The following is a 16289-nucleotide window of genomic DNA, read 5'->3' as shown; positions in this document are numbered from 1 at the left end:
AGTGGAGCGTCCCCTCCCTAGTGAGGTCCCCCCCAATTGTTGGAAAGGAAGTTTGGACAGAAGTTATTATTTACAGTACAGTGGATGCGCCAATTTCTAGTTTAGCAACATAACTGACTTCTTTTGTCCTTATTTTAATGTTCTGCTGGGTTCAGAAGACAAGTTTTAAGAAAAATGACCGTGTTTTTCTTAAACATCACTAAGAACAGTGGAAGCTACTTTCAGTAAAATATGTTTCAGGAAGGACTTTAAAACATACAAATATAGGCGGTCATTACTATGTGTTATACACCACCTTTTGGCGAATTTAGATCACAGATTTATGTGTTTTGCGGCAAGATCTGTGACTTTAACCCGCTCACTCCACTTTTGTGAAGTGGCGGAAAAACAGAACTTGGCGTGGGTGAGGAAGAGCGGGGCCGGCCGGCCCGTCTAATTCATTATTTTCCACGCCAGTTTACTGTAGAGAGGCACTACTACACATCCAATCAGTGCATGCATAGGCTACAGTCACAAACGTATTTTGTTTCCGTGTCTATTCCGTTTTTTTTTGCGGATAGGATGCAGACACATTAATTTCAATGGGTCCGCAAAAAATGCGGACAGTACACCGTGTGCTATCCTCATCCGTATGTCCGTTCCGTAGCCCTGCAAAAAAGATAAAACATGTCCTATTCTTGTCCGTTTTGCTGACCAGGATAGGCAATGTTACAATGGGTCCGCAAAAAAAAAAACGAATGCCATACAGAACGTCATCCGTTTTTTTTTTTGTGGATCCACAATTTGCGGACCGCAAAACACTTACGGTCATGTGAATGTAGCCTTAAAATACAGGTGTTGTACTAGTAAAGTGCCCATGTTGATGCTGAAGGTGGTTAAAGAAAGACCTTTGTATGTTGAAAATATTGGAACTTGAGGGACTACTGTATTGGGAGACCTCTCCGAAAGACCACCTCTTTGAATAGACCATCCCCTATCAACAGTAACCTAGATTTTTCTGTGACAGATTTTCAATTTCCCTGTACCCTGTGTGAATATTCTCCTTCGTCTTTGGGAGGGCCGCTCTTTTAAATACAATTTTTAACCATTTGTTCCACAAATGGTATTATTTGAAAATGCAGTGTTATATGAAATGTGCAGAGATATGCTTTGTCGATGCTTTTCCACCATGTGCTGTCCGCATCCGTATGTCCGCTCTGTATACCCGCAAAAAAGATAGAACATGGCCTATGCTTGTCCTTTTTGCGGACAAGATTAGGCATTGTTACAATGGATCTGCAAAAAAAAACGGATGCAACACTGATGTCATCCATTGTTTTTGCGGATAGTAAAATACATACGGTCATGTGAATTCACCCTAAATAGTTTTGCCTTTACAGAAGAGACCTGTTACGTCTGCTCCAAGCCCCTGACACTGATGCCATCTTGTCTCCTATTTCAGCCTCTTGTACCAGTTGTGTAAAAGTGTCACTAGTGATCATTCTGTTGATAGATAAGACTGAAGCGAATGTTTACATGAGGAATTGCACGAGCCGGTGACTTTTAAGTCCGCTATCATTAGTGCCTATTTATAGGAAATGGCATGTCCTTTCCTTTGTTGTGTCTGCTGGCTGTCCAAATGTGGTAAGACTGTGAAATTAGGAAAAAAATGATTTGCAGCCTTAAACATCAATTGTAGTGTGTATGTGTGTGTGTGTATATATGTGTGTATGTGTATATATATATATATATATATATATATATACAGTACAGACCAAAAGTTTGGACACACCTTCTCATTCAAAGAGTTTTCTTTATTTTCATGACTATGAAAATTGTAGATTCACACTGAAGGCATCAAAACTATGAATTAACACATGTGGCATTCTATACATAACAAAAAAGTGTGAAACAACTGAAAATATGTCATATTCTAGGTTCTTCAAAGTAGCCACCTTTTGCTTTGATTACTGCTTTGCACACTCTTGGCATTCTCTTGATGAGCTTCAAGAGGTAGTCACCTGAAATGGTCTTCCAACAGTCTTGAAGGAGTTCCCAGAGATGCTTAGCACTAGTTGGCCCTTTTGCCTTCACTCTGCGGTCCAGCTCACCCCAAACCATCTCCATTGGGTTCAGGTCCGGTGACTGTGGAGGCCAGGTCATCTGGCGCAGCACCCCATCACTCTCCTTCATGGTCAAATAGCCCTTACACAGCCTGGAGGTGTGTTTTGGGTCATTGTCCTGTTGAAAAATAAGTGATGGTCCAACTAAACGCAAACCGGATGGAATAGCATGCCGCTGCAAGATGCTGTGGTAGCCATGCTGGTTCAGTATGCCTTCAATTTTGAATAAATCCCCAACAGTGTCACCAGCAAAGCACCCCCACACCATCACACCTCCTCCTCCATGCTTCACGGTGGGAACCAGGCATGTGGAGTCCATCCGTTCACCTTTTCTGCGTCGCACAAAGACACGGTGGTTGGAACCAAAGATCTCAAATTTGGACTCATCAGACCAAAGCACAGATTTCCACTGGTCTAATATCCATTCCAAGTCTCTTCTGCTTGTTGCCTGTCCTTAGCAGTGGTTTCCTAGCAGATATTCTACCATGAAGGCCTGATTCACACAGTCTCCTCTTAGCAGTTGTTCTAGAGATGTGTCTGCTGCTAGAACTCTGTGTGGCATTGACCTGGTCTCTAATCTGAGCTGCTGTTAACCTGCGATTTCTGAGGCTGGTGAACTTATCCTCCGCAGCAGAGGTGACTCTTGGTCTTCCTTTCCTGGGGCGGTCCGCATGTGAGCCAGTTTCTTTGTAGCGCTTGATGGTTTTTGTGACTGCACTTGGGGACACTTTCAAAGTTTTCCCAATTTTTCGGATGACTGACCTTCATTTCTTAAAGTAATGATGGCCACTCCTTTTTCTTTACTTAGCTGCTTTTTTCTTGCCATAATACAAATTCTAACAGTCTATTCAGTAGGACTATCAGCTGTGTATCCACCTGACTTCTCCACAACGCAACTGATGGACCCAACCCCATTTATAAGGCAAGAAATCCCACGTATTTAACCTGACAGGGCACACCTGTGAAGTGAAAACCATTTCAGGTGACTACCTCTTGAAGCTCATCAAGAGAATGCCAAGAGTGTGCAAAGCAGTAATCAAAGTAAAAGGTGGCTACTTTGAAGAACCTAGAATATGACATATTTTCAGTTGTTTCACACTTTTTTGTTATGTATATAATTACACATGTGTTAATTCATAGTTTTGATGCCTTCAGTGTGAATCTACAATTTTCATAGTCATGAAAATAAAGAAAACTCTTTGAATGAGAAGGTGTGTCCAAACTTTTGGTCTGTACTGTATATATATCTATCTATATATATCTATTTTATGTGTACAGTGATCCCTCAAGATACAACGGCCTCAGGATACAATATTTCAACACACAATGGTCTTTTCTGACTCATCGTAAGTTGAAACTAGACTCAACATATAATGACTCAGATCCAACCAATCAAGGCCACTTCTCTGGTATTAGTAGCTATTCCTGACTGTTATATGGAAGAACTTGTTTTTTTTTAATCACGAAGTTTTTATTGATTATCTCCAAAAAGTAAAGTTACAATATCACATACAGGGCGTAATAGCGCCCAAACAGTAGTTATTCAATAGCCAAATTCTTAGCAATTATCACTCAAGCAATAATACATGCGTCAATTACACCGCAGAAGAGCATATCACCCCAGCCAGGGGTTCATTGAAGGAGTGAGATTTCGAGGAAAAGAAATTAAAGTAAAGAAACACAAAAATATAAATGACAATGAACATAGAACAGAAATAACAGTCTGAACACAAGGCTATCAGGTGTCTTACTAACCGGAATCGCAGCTCGAAACCGACACTGACCTTAAGGAGGGCCTATGATCTATGGGCACTCTGGGACAATCTTCGGGAATTTAACACACATACCACTGACTGGAAATCCAAACTGACCATGCGGGCTGGAATTTTCCTAGGGACATAGTGCTAGTATGAGACATCTTTTCGTGCATACAGGTGGAATTTACTAGAGAAATCACCTCCTGTAGGGGAGGGGTATTAGGGTCCTTCCAATGCTTAGTGATCGTTAATTTGGTTGCCATAAGTATATGAGCCAATATAGTCCTACAGCTGCTATCTACGGTGTCTATTCCAATGAATAAAAGTGCCAGTTCGGGTGATAGAGGGGGGATTGTAGGCATAAGGGTGGCCAGTAGGTGCTGCACACCACTCCATAGAAGGGAAACCTTGGGGCAAGACCATAAGATATGGAGGAGGACCCCCTGTGTCCACATAATCTCCAGCAGTCCGGAGAGGCAGAGGGAAACATCAGGTTTAGTCTATTCGGGGTAAAATACCATCTTAGGCTAGTTTTAAAAATGGCCTCTTGGTGTGTCACACATCTAAAAGAAGAGGTGGCTATTCTGAAGGCTGCATGCCATTGCTCTTTAGAAAACGTTTGAGCAAGGTCTTTTTCCCATGCTTTCATAGGAGGCGGTTTCGTCCACTCACTTCCCCGATTTAGAAGATCATAAAAGAGAGAGATACCTCCCCTTTTCGGGAACCTATCATGCAAGAATCGCCTAACTATCAGCGGGAACTGAAGGGACTTGCCCTCCCTCCCCCTCAGAAAAGATCTGATTTGCAGGAATTTGTAGAAATCCACGTGGGGAATGTGATATTTATCATGTATATGGGAAAAGGATAGAAGATCCTCCTTGTCCATCAAATCTTGCACTGTTTGGACACCCTGGGAGATCCAACTCCGAAGGTTAAGTCCCGGAATGTGATCAGCCAGACAATTCATGGATATGACCTGGGGTGGGATAGTCCCTACATCGCCAGTACTGCCCAGGTACAATTTCCACGCCTTGAGGGATAATTTAACTGTCTGCAGAGGGGAAGACCTAGTATTAAGATTCCATAGCGCGCTCATCATTGGTGAGCGGAGTGAGGAGAGGTTGAGAGCCGTTCTCTCCATGGTTACCCAGTGTTTATCTTTGGAATCATTCCACCAGTGAACCAGTTGGTCCAGCAGGCATGCTGTTCGGTAGTGTTTTAGGTTAGGCACTCCCAGTCCTCCAATTTTTTTGTGAGAGGTCAGGGTTGCATATGCTATTCTTGGGTGTTTAAAGTTCCAGATGAAGTCCATCATCTGTTTTTTAGCTTTGTTAAAGAAATGGTCAGGGATCGGGATAGGCAGGGTTCTGAAAAGATAGAGAATTTTGGGCAGTAACAGCATCTTATACGCTGCAACCCTCCCAAACCAGGAGATCATTTGACTCTTCATATTTTTGATATCTTGCTGTATTTCTTCTAAGATAGGGGGGAAATTGGAGTGGAACGTTTTAGATGTTGGGTGGGTTAGTTGAATACCTAGGTATGAAATACTGTCCTGTTGCCAGTCCAGGGGAAACAGGCGTTTTAGTAGTAATAATTGTTCGGATGGTATGTTTATAGGCAAGCATTGGGATTTGTCAACATTTAATTTGTAGTATGAGACCCGACCGAAGAATGTCAGTAGGTCAAATACCCTGCGAAGGGAGGCTACCGGGTCTGTGCGGAAGAACTTGTTTTATCTGTCTTAGTTATCTGCTTATTTTTCTTAAATCATTTTCTCTCATCTTGGATGACATTTTGGGGCTTTGGAACCGATTACTCAACTTACAATGGTTTCAACACACAATGGTCGTCCTGGAACCATTTAATATTGTATCTTGAGGGACCACTGCATGTGTGTGTGTGTATATATATATATATATATATATATATATACCTGTGTGTGTGTGTATATATATATATATATATATATATATATATCATGTAGATTGTAAGCCCTCACGGGCAGTGCCCTCTCTCCTTCTGTACAAGTTTGTAACTCTTTTTGTTTGATTAGTGCAATTGTCTGTATTATGTATGTGCACCCCTTTTCATATGTACAGCGCTATGGAATGAATGGCGCTTTAATAATAAATAATAATAATATAAAAAAAATATATATATATATATATATATATAAAATGACAAAAGAGGGCAGCACTCCATCAAGTAAAAAAATGAAAAATACTTTAATTACCCATATGGGACAAGCGACGTTTCGGCTCAATGTGTGAGCCTTTCTCAAGCAATGTGTACAGATAAAGTGCCAGGCATATATACTAGTGCAAATCAATACAATCAATGTTCAACACAGGTGTGCATAATTCGTACTAAGTGAATTAATTAACTTAAAAATACAATATAGACATCATGTCCATAGATTATTTCATAAAAAATGTCTATATTGTATTTTTAAGTTAATTAATTCACTTAGTACGAATTATGCACACCTGTGTTGAACATTGATTGTATTGATTTGCACTAGTATATATGCCTGGCACTTTATCTGTACACATTGCTTGAGAAAGGCTCACACATTGAGCCGAAACGTCGCTTGTCCCATATGGGTAATTAAAGTATTTTTCATTTTTTTACTTGATGGAGTGCTGCCCTCTTTTGTCATTTTATCTATTTGGATTGGCTTTTATCCGTATTTGGGCCAGCTGCACCCACATCTCCCATTGACGGTGCTGCCACTGAATCTTTTTTCTGTATATATATATATATATATATATATATCAAAAACTAAGTAAGGCTGGGTTCACATCACGTCTTTTCCCCTATGTGTAATGTATATGTTGGGGGCAAAAAAATTATGCAAGAACTATAACTTTATTATTTTTTATTTTTTGAGGCCATATGAGAGCTTGTTCTTTGTGGGATAGGTTGTACTATTTGCATAAATAAGATGATAACTTTATTCTCTGGGTCACTTTGATTACAGTGTTACCAAATACATATAGGGGATCGTTAATTATACAGAAATATGCCTATATACAGACGTGGACAAAATTGTTGGTACCCTTTGGTCAATGAAAGAAAAAGTCACAATGGTCACAGAAATAACTTTAATCTGACAAAAGTAATAATAAATTAAAATTCTATAAATGTTAACCAATGAAAGTCAGACATTGTTTTTCAACCATGCTTCAACAGAATTATGTAAAAAAATAAACTCATGAAACAGGCATGGACAAAAATGATGGTACCCCTAGAAAACACAGAACATAATGTGACCAAAGGGACATGTTAATTCAAGGTGTGTCCACTAATTAGCATCACAGGTGTCTACAACCTTGTAATCAGCCATTGGGCCTATATATATGGCTCCAGGTAATCACTGTGTTGTTTGGTGATATGGTGTGTACCACACTCGACATGGACCAGAGGAAGCAAAGGAAAGAGCTGTCTCAAGAGATCAGAAAGAAAATTATAGACAAGCATGTTAAAGGTAAAGGCTATAAGACCATCTCCAAGCAACTAGATGTTCCTGTGAGTACAGTTGCACATATTATTCATAAGTTTAAGATCCATGGGACTGTAGCCAACCTCCCTGGACGTGGCCGCAGGAGGAAAATTGATGACAAATCTAAGAGACGGATAATCCGAATGGTAACAAAAGAGCCTAGAAAGACTTCTAAAGAGATTCAAGGTGAACTTCATGCTCAAGGAACATCAGTGTCAGATCGCACCATCCGTCGTTGTTTGAGCCAAAGTGGACTACATGGGAGACGACCAAGGAGGACACCATTGTTGAAAACGAATCATAAAAAAGCAAGACTGGAATATGCCAAACTACATGTTGACAAGCCACAAAGCTTCTGGGAGAATGTCCTGTGGACAGATGAGACAAAAATCGAAGTTTTTGCCAAGGCACATCAGCTGTATGTTCACAGACGAAAAAATGAAGCATATCAAGAAAAGAACACTGTCCCTACTGTGAAACATGGAGGAGGCTCTGTTATGTTCTGGGGCTGCTTTGCTGCGTCTGGCACAGGGTGTCTTGAATCTGTGCAGGGTACAATGAAATCTCAAGACTATCAAGGAATTCTAGAGAGAAATGTACTAGCCAGTGTCAGAAAGCTTGGTCTCAGTCGCAGGTCATGGGTCTTGCAACAGGACAATGACCCAAAACACACCGCTAAAAACACCCAAGAATGGCTAAGAGGAAAAAATTGGACTATTCTAAAGTGGCCTTCTATGAGCCCTGACCTCAATCCTATTGAGCATCTTTGGAAGGAGCTGAAACATGCAGTCTGGAAAAGGCACCCTTCAAACCGGACACAACTGGAGCAGTTTGCTCATGAGGAGTGGGCCAAAATACCTGCTGAGAGGTGCAGATGTCTCATTGACAGTTACAGGAAGCGTTTGATTGCAGTGATTGCCTCAAAAGGTTGCGCAACAAAATATTAAGTTAGGGGTACCATCATTTTTGTCCATGCCTGTTTCATGAGTTTATTTTTTTACATAATTCTGTTGAAGCATGGTTGAAAAACAATGTCTGACTTTCATTGGTTAACATTTATAGAATTTTAATTTATTATTACTTTTGTCAGATTAAAGTTATTTCTGTGACCATTGTGACTTTTTCTTTCATTGACCAAAGGGTACCAACAATTTTGTCCACGTCTGTAAGGCTCAGATTGCAATCTGCGACTTTTCCCCGCTTACGCCAGGTCTAAAAGAGTGGTTTAGACAATATAAAGTTAATCCACGGCACTCCAAGAGATTTGTGCAAAATACATTTTCACATTTAATTCTTAGTTTGCAGAATATCATTTGTGTACATCCAGTGCAATTCATTTATACATCATAAGTATTATGCCATATCAGACAAAAAATTCCCGGACGTTTCTGTCTGTGCGACCTTCTTCAGCGGGGTCTTAAGGCAGAGTAGAGAGGCTACTTGCTATTACACTTTTTGTGATGTAAGGTGATAAAAAGGATGGCTTTTTTTTACACCGTTTTTATTTTTTTATTTTTTTTTTATGGTGGTCATCTGAGGGGTTAGGTCATGTGGTATTTTTATAGAGCAGGTTGGTACGGACGCGGCAATATCGAATACTTATACTTTTTTTATTTACTTAAGTTTTACACAATAACAGCATTTTTGAAACAAATTAAAATATGTTCTAGTGTCTCCATATTCTGAGCTATAGTTTTTTTAAATTTTTTGGGCGATTGTCTTAGGTTAGGGGCTCTTTTTTTGCGGGATGAGCTGAAGGTTAGATTGGTACTATTTTGAGGGGTATACGCCTTTTTAATCGCTTGGTGTTGCACGTTTAGTGATGTAAGGTGACCAAAAAATGGTTTATTTATTTAAAATGAAATATCTTTTTATTCATATTTTATGTAGAGTACATAACATATAAAAGGTGTCAGAGCGTCATATAATAGAAATGGAGCAGAATGAAGAAACTACAGATCTTTCAGAACTTTTTTAATAGACCTCTGTTTGATGAGAGTAATTTGCAGGAGCTCCTTGTAGGTTTTTTGCCAATGTTCGTTTGATGCAGTCGTAGACACCCTAGAACATAACAGAGTGTATAACAAATAGTGACAGTAAGTATGTGGCCCACCCGGGGCAGTCAGGCAAACAAAGTAAGTCATCTACAGGTTTGGTGGTTTATAGATGTGGAGGAGGGAGAAATCCCTCTTCAACTAGTCAGAGGGTCTGTGATATAGGTCACTTTTAAGCGTTGCAAGAGTGAGGATATTTTTTAACTCGTGTTTTTGCTTTTGAGTTCTTTCCAAGGAGCCCAAGTTTTTAGGAATCTGGAGTGAGTTCTATTTGCCCAGCTTGCTAATTCCTCCATGAGGCACAGTTGGTCGATTTTTGACTCCCATTGAGTAATAGTTGGGGGGTTGGGGATAAGCCAGTGCAAGGGGATTAGGTACCTAGCTGCTTGGACAATCCAAGTAGGCAAATCAGATGCCTTTGGGGTCCAGTTGTCCAGTTGATAGATGGAGGTGCCACATATTTGGTTTAATTAGTGTTCCACTTGTTCCCAGAATCCCCTTATTTGAGAGCAAAGCCAGAATATGTGGCCTAATGTGCCCCCTTCCTGAGAACATCTCCAGCAGTCACCAGACTCCCATAATCCCATGTTATGAAGTTTGTGAGGGTTGTTGTACCACCTGGATATTGTTTTATATGAGTGTTCCTGGATTCTGACACAGCGTGAAAAGCCATTGGATCTTAAATGTATTTGGTCTATTTTTGCTGTAGAAAAAGATCTCTCTAGGTCCTTCTTCTCCCATTGCCTGATATAAGCAGGGGTTCCCATGGCAACCATGGATTGCAGATTCTTGTATAATAGTGAAATCGTGTGTTTAGGAATCGTAGGGTTGGACGCTAATTTCTTAAACCATGTTGCTTCTTGTGTTTCGCTGTATTTAGTTTGTAAGGTGTGGCATGAGATCCTAAATTCCCTCTGATCTATGAAATTGTGTTTGTTTATATGTTGTGAACAAAGGCGTTCCATGTCTGCAGGCGTTGCGAAGCTAGCTCTAAGCTCAGTGACATTGATATTTCCAAGGCAGTGACAGAAAGAGGGAGCATCTGTGGCATTAGGATGGAGTAGGAAGGGGATTAGAGAAGAAGGTAGATGTCTTGGGGGATCAGAGAATGGCTTGCCGCTAACGTGAAGAAATTTGATAACACCATGAACCCCTCTGGTTAGACTATTTAACAGAGGAGATGAGGTTCCACCTACTGTATAACCCATAGACCAGCAAGCTGGTAATCAGATAAGTTAGCTAGTTCTAAGTCTGAGCCCAATATTCTGTATTGTGGGTTACACAGTTGGAGCCATCTTCTCACAATATCACTCTGTGGTAAGTTTTTGCATCAGGGAGGCCAAAGCCTCCATGAAGGCGATCTCTTGTTAAACTGTTGTATGCCAGTCTAAGCATTTTACCTTTACATAGAAAAGTAATAAATAGAATACGTATTAATGCGAAGAAAGACTGAGGTAGGTGTATTGGAACCATCCGTAACAAATATAAAAGTTTGGGGATAATGTAAGTTTGTAATACATTTTTCCTACCCATCCAGGAGACATAAGGTAATGATAATGAATGCAATTGTTCCTTAATCTGTTTTAAGAGAGTAATTCATTGAGTATAATTTGGAAGGTTTATTTGTTAAGAAGATCCCCAAGTATTTGAGCTTGTCTTGTTGCCATTTAAAGGGAAAAGTGGTTCGGAACTGGCGGATTTGTTGAGAGGGAACTGTAATGTTCAGTGCCTCTGATTTGGTATAATTCATCTTAAAATTTGATAGAAAGCCATATTCTTCGGATAGAGTCAATAGTCGAGGGAGTGCTTGTGCAGCATTTGTGATCAACACCAAAAGATCATCCGCAAAAGCAGCACATTTATTTTCCACCCCTTTGACCACCATTCCCTTAATGGATGGCTTGTCTCTAATTGCTTGTAATAAAGCTTCTAGGGTAATGATAAAAAGGGTGGCGATAGAATTCCGTTTACACAGACACTGGCGCTGGGGTGGTGATATAAAGACATTATTGCTTGAGTAAAAGGGCTCGGAATTCCGAATTTGTGCAACACACGCTGCATAAACAGCCAACTGACTCTATCGAACGCCTTTTCAGCGTCTGTGCCCAGGAGTATGAGTGGGAGCTTTTTATTTACTGCTAATGTGATGGCGTTTAGCACTCTACATGAATGGAAGTTCCCTTCCCTCCCTGGCACAAATCCCGCTTGGTCTGGATGTATTGAATGTAGAACAGTCCTCTCTGGATAGCGAGGGTAGTTTAAGTTTCGATAGGAATTGGTCTATCTTAGAATGGCTGGTATCTGTCTGTAAGATTGATGGAATATTATATAACTGATGATAAAAACGGCAGAACTCTTCCGCAATATACTTGGTGTATATATAGATGTATATAAATGTGAATACGCCTAATAGGCTAGAAGCGTGCCTACTGCAGCCGCGAAATCCCCAGGTGTTACAGCGATACTGGGACCCCAGATCTCTTTCTTGGGGTCGCGCAGCCACAGAGTGAGGCTCCTATGAGGATATATGGAGAGTAGTAGACATTTTGTTTTTCATCCTAATACTTTAGTAAGGAACAGAAAATAGCAAGAAGTTATATAGCAATCCTGTAAATAGCTAACTAGAAATGACTGCTCAATCTTTATCTTTATTCATCCCGATGTTTGTGGACTTGTGCCTTGTGACCGTGGACCATGGCTCCATTCGAGGAAGTGATGGGAGCTTCATTGCTGTGTTGTCTAGTGGAAGCCAAGATTTAATGTGCAACGGTTCTATTCCAAGAGCAGCCCATGATGCTGGTAGGTCCGCAGGTTTGCGAATTGTACAGCGTTTGCCACTGATGCTAAATGTGAGGCCGAAAGGATATAGCCACCTGTACATAATTTTTTGGGCTCTCAGGTAGTCCATGATGGGCTGTATAGGTGCACCATCATGTGTCAATTCCTTCCTCCCTCTTGCAGCTTGTAGCAGGGCCTCTGTGTCCCTGTAACTGAGAAGGCCACAAATCGCATCTTGTGGCAGCTTTTCTTTCCCTGGGGCCTGGCGCAGAGAGCTATGGATGGGCTCTATAGTGATGAGCTGTGCTCTGTTGACACCAAGGCAGTTTCTTGGAGGGCGTTTGGTACAATGGATTCCGGTAATCCTTTTATCTGAATATTTTTCTCCTACTCCTATTCTCCTGATCAGGAGGAAGGCGTTATTGAGGGAATCAATTTGCATGTCTATGCACTGCGACACAGCCGCTCCGTGGCTTCTTAATAGTCCCTGGTTGCACTCCAGGGTTTCTACCTGGTGACCGAGTGATCTCAAGTCCTGCCTCATATCTTTTATCTCCTGAACCAAGGGAGTTAAGCTTGTGAGAGGGAGTCTTTCAAGAAGGACCTTGTTAAAGTATAGTTGTCCTCTACCTGTGGGGTGTCTCAAATTCTTTGACCTCTGCTAGCACCGGTGTCCTCCATGTCTTCTCCCTCTGATTCAGGCCTTGAGGACTGTAGCGCCATCTCGTTTGTTCGCGCTGGTGAGAGTGCTAGTTGTCTCTTCACAAAGTGGTCCATCTCGGCTTGGGAGTCATAGGTTGTTCCCTGATCTTGTCTCTCCCTATTTTGACCATTATGGTGGAAGTTTGGGCGTCTTATTTGTCTAGGCACGGGTCTGTAGAGTGGGAGCTGGTCTTCAGACCTCCATCACGTTCAGCGGTCAGGCTCCTTCCCCCCTCAATGTACCATTTTTTAACGGCTTTTAGATGGGTGCAATCCTGTGTAAACGACCATTAAAAATAGGCCTATTGATTTCAATGGGGTCTGTCTGGCCATGAGCAGAAATAGACACAATTGACCAGTGGATACCTCCATAGAATTTAATTGGATCTGAAAATCGCTGTGTGATGGCTTTTACAAAAACGGTGGCCAAGCAGCTGTTGTTCACTGCCAGGTGAATGATGCCTTACTTTTTGGAATATTATCCACCTTCACATTATGTTGTTAATGTGGAATTTTCCCTTAAAGAAGACCTGTCACCTCTCCTGACATATCTGTTTTAGTAAATGCTTGCACTCCCCATGTAATAACATTTCTGGAGCATCTGTTCTTTTGGATCTGTGTTGTACCATTCCTTTATTATTTCTACTTGAACTTTATGAATGAATTGCCAGCAGTCTGCAATAAGGGTACAGGTGGGTGTTACCAGCTGGTGTGGGGGGAGGTCCCTGGAGAATCTGACAATGGCAGCACTGATTGGATAGGGTCAGACTGTGCAGTGACACCTCCCCAGCTAGTGATTCACTCATAAAATTGTAGTAGAAATAAAAAAAGATTTGCAATCATAGAGTCATAAGTATAGATGCCTTATAATTGTTATTACATGGGGAATGTAAGTAGCTATTAAAACAGACATGTCAGGATTATTGACGTTACCATAACTTCATTTATATTGCATATGACGTATCTGCTGGCAGCACAAGTTAATACAAAGAGCAGAAACAAATGGGTTCCAATTCCTGTGGGAGGAGAATGTCAAAGATGTATGTGCCACTGAGCGCTGCCTATTGCCAGGAACCATTTTAAAACTATGCTGAATGATATAGAAGATTCCTTTCCATTGCCCTCCCTACCTCAGATTTGTTTCCATCACTCTTCCTCCTTCAGATTCCACTCCATCGCTCTTCCTCCCTCAGATAACCCTCCATCGCTCTTCCTTCCTCCGATAACTCTCCATCGCTCTTCCTCCCTCAGATAACCCTCCATCGCTCTTCTTCCCTCAGAATCCCTTCCATCACTCTTCCTCCTTCAGATTCTCTTCCATTGCTCTTCCTCTCTTAGATTCCCTTCCATCGCTCTTCCTCCCTCAGATTCCTTTCCATCACTCTTCCTCCCTCAGATTCCTTTCCATCACTCTTCCTCCCTCAGATTCCTTTCCATCACTCTTCCTCCCTCAGATTCCTTTCCATCACTCTTCCTCCCTCAGATTCCTTTCCATCACTCTTCCTCCCTCAGATTCCTTTCCATCACTCTTCCTCCCTCAGATTCCTTTCCATCGCTCTTCCTCCCTCAGATTCCCTTCCATCGCTCTTCTTCAGATTCCCTTCCATCGCTCTTCCTTCCTCAGATTCCCTTCCATCGCTCTTCCTTCCTCAGATTCCCTTCCATCGCTCTTCCTCCCTCAGATTCCCTTCCATCGCTCCTTCTCTATCAGATTCCCTTCCATCGCTTTTCCTCCCTCAGATTCCCTTCAATCGCTTTCCCTCCCTCAGATTCCCTTCCATCGCTCCTTCTCTATCAGATTCCCTTCCATCGCTTTTCCTCCCTCAGATTCCCTTCCATCGCTCCTCCTCTTTCAGATTCCCTTCCATTGCTTCTCCTCCCTCAGCTTCCCTTCCATCGCTCCTCCTCCCTCAGATTCCCATCCATCGCTCCTCCTCCCTCATATTCCCTTCAATGGCTCCTCCTCCCTCATATTCCCTTCAATGGCTCCTCCTCCCTCAATTACCTTCCATGGCTCCTCCTCCATCAGATTACCTTCCATGGCTCCTCCTCCATCAGATTACCTTGCATCGCTCCTCCTCCATCAGATTACCTTTCATCGCTCCTCCTCCCTCAGCCATTACAGATAAAGTGTATCTGTTCACTACAAAGGGGTGAGTGTAACCAGTAATCACAACTGCAGCACAAGTCACATTCCTAATGCACAGGGCATTCTTGATGCGCTACTTAAGAGGTTTCCTGTATTGGTCAGAAGATCAGGAATTCCAACTTACACTTCAGGTTTCACTATGCATATCATACATCATTTCAGATACAATTTCTCCTTTATATATAATTACTTTTCTTTGGAGTGCTTTGTATTATCTAGTGCTTGTCAACCTTCTAATTGCTTATTGCAGAGGTCCTTGAACTTTCATGGTTTTGTCAGAGTCGCATGAGATTGATAGGGGGCTAGGCTCCTCAAGATTTATTGGAAGCTTTGTGATCAGTCTACAGGAGAAAACATCTCTGTTGAAAGCTTATTTTGCAAATGCTTTCTGCCTGTCCAAACCAAATGTCAGGATTGACGTACTTGTTTGCTCCTGATCTGGCAAGTCTACCAAAGTTTTCTTTGAGAGAAGGCAATGCTGCGAGGGAGCAGAGACTAAATCAGTCAATTTATTTGCTGCCGTTTCATTACGCCCATGACTCTAATCGTTTATATGTTCCCTGTCACTGTTGTTTGGTTTGTCCACTTGCATATAGAGAAGGTTACGGGATTTGCAAGTCAGTTGTTTACAGTCACTTGTTCCTGTAGCATCAGGTCAGGATGCAAAAGATAGAACACTCTGTTCCAGTTGCTTACTGTGCGAGAGTTAGGGTTTCTTCATCAATAATCCATTAATAACTAATATGTATGCATAAATCATCCAGCAGTAACGTGTCTCTGCCGAGTTGTGCAGAGCGATAGACTGGGAGGAAAGACAACATAGAGGGTGCCAAATTGGCAGTATCAGAGGTGTGAGACAGAGCATTTCACCTTCAGTAAACAGGATTGCATTTGATGGGGGTCATTTATCACACACTGTCTTCTTATGCTGGACTTTGATAGCCCCTGGTGGAATTGGGCACACCTCTGGCAGTCTGTGCGCCTGGAGTGAAAACTACAGCTCCTGCCAGCAACTTTTTTTTACACCAAAATTGCCATATCACTCCCACGTTTAAAGGCATTTATTATTACTTTTGAGTGTAGGAGAGAGGCTGGTTCTTATTCTGCAACCATCACTTATATGAGAGGTCCCTGGTTTTTGTACCTTGTAATCCCCATTCAACTTTGATTATGAGGAGTTTCATTCAACTAAAACATGGAGAGTCGTATGAAAAGCTGGGAAACCATCATTAAATTCCAATA

At 41.6% G+C, this 16289-nt stretch overlaps 1 protein-coding gene across 1 annotated transcript in view; it reads left to right on the top strand.

Annotated features, from left to right (window-relative positions):
- The window catches only part of SPTBN5 (spectrin beta, non-erythrocytic 5), a 250075-nt gene that overhangs the window by 123623 nt on the left and 110163 nt on the right, over window positions 1-16289 (top strand).

The sequence above is a fragment of the Bufo gargarizans genome, chromosome 11 (genome assembly GCF_014858855.1).
Source record: "Bufo gargarizans isolate SCDJY-AF-19 chromosome 11, ASM1485885v1, whole genome shotgun sequence".
NCBI lineage: Eukaryota > Metazoa > Chordata > Amphibia > Anura > Bufonidae > Bufo > Bufo gargarizans.
Note: the sequence above shows the minus strand (reverse complement) of the source record. Positions and strands in the feature narration are given on the sequence as shown.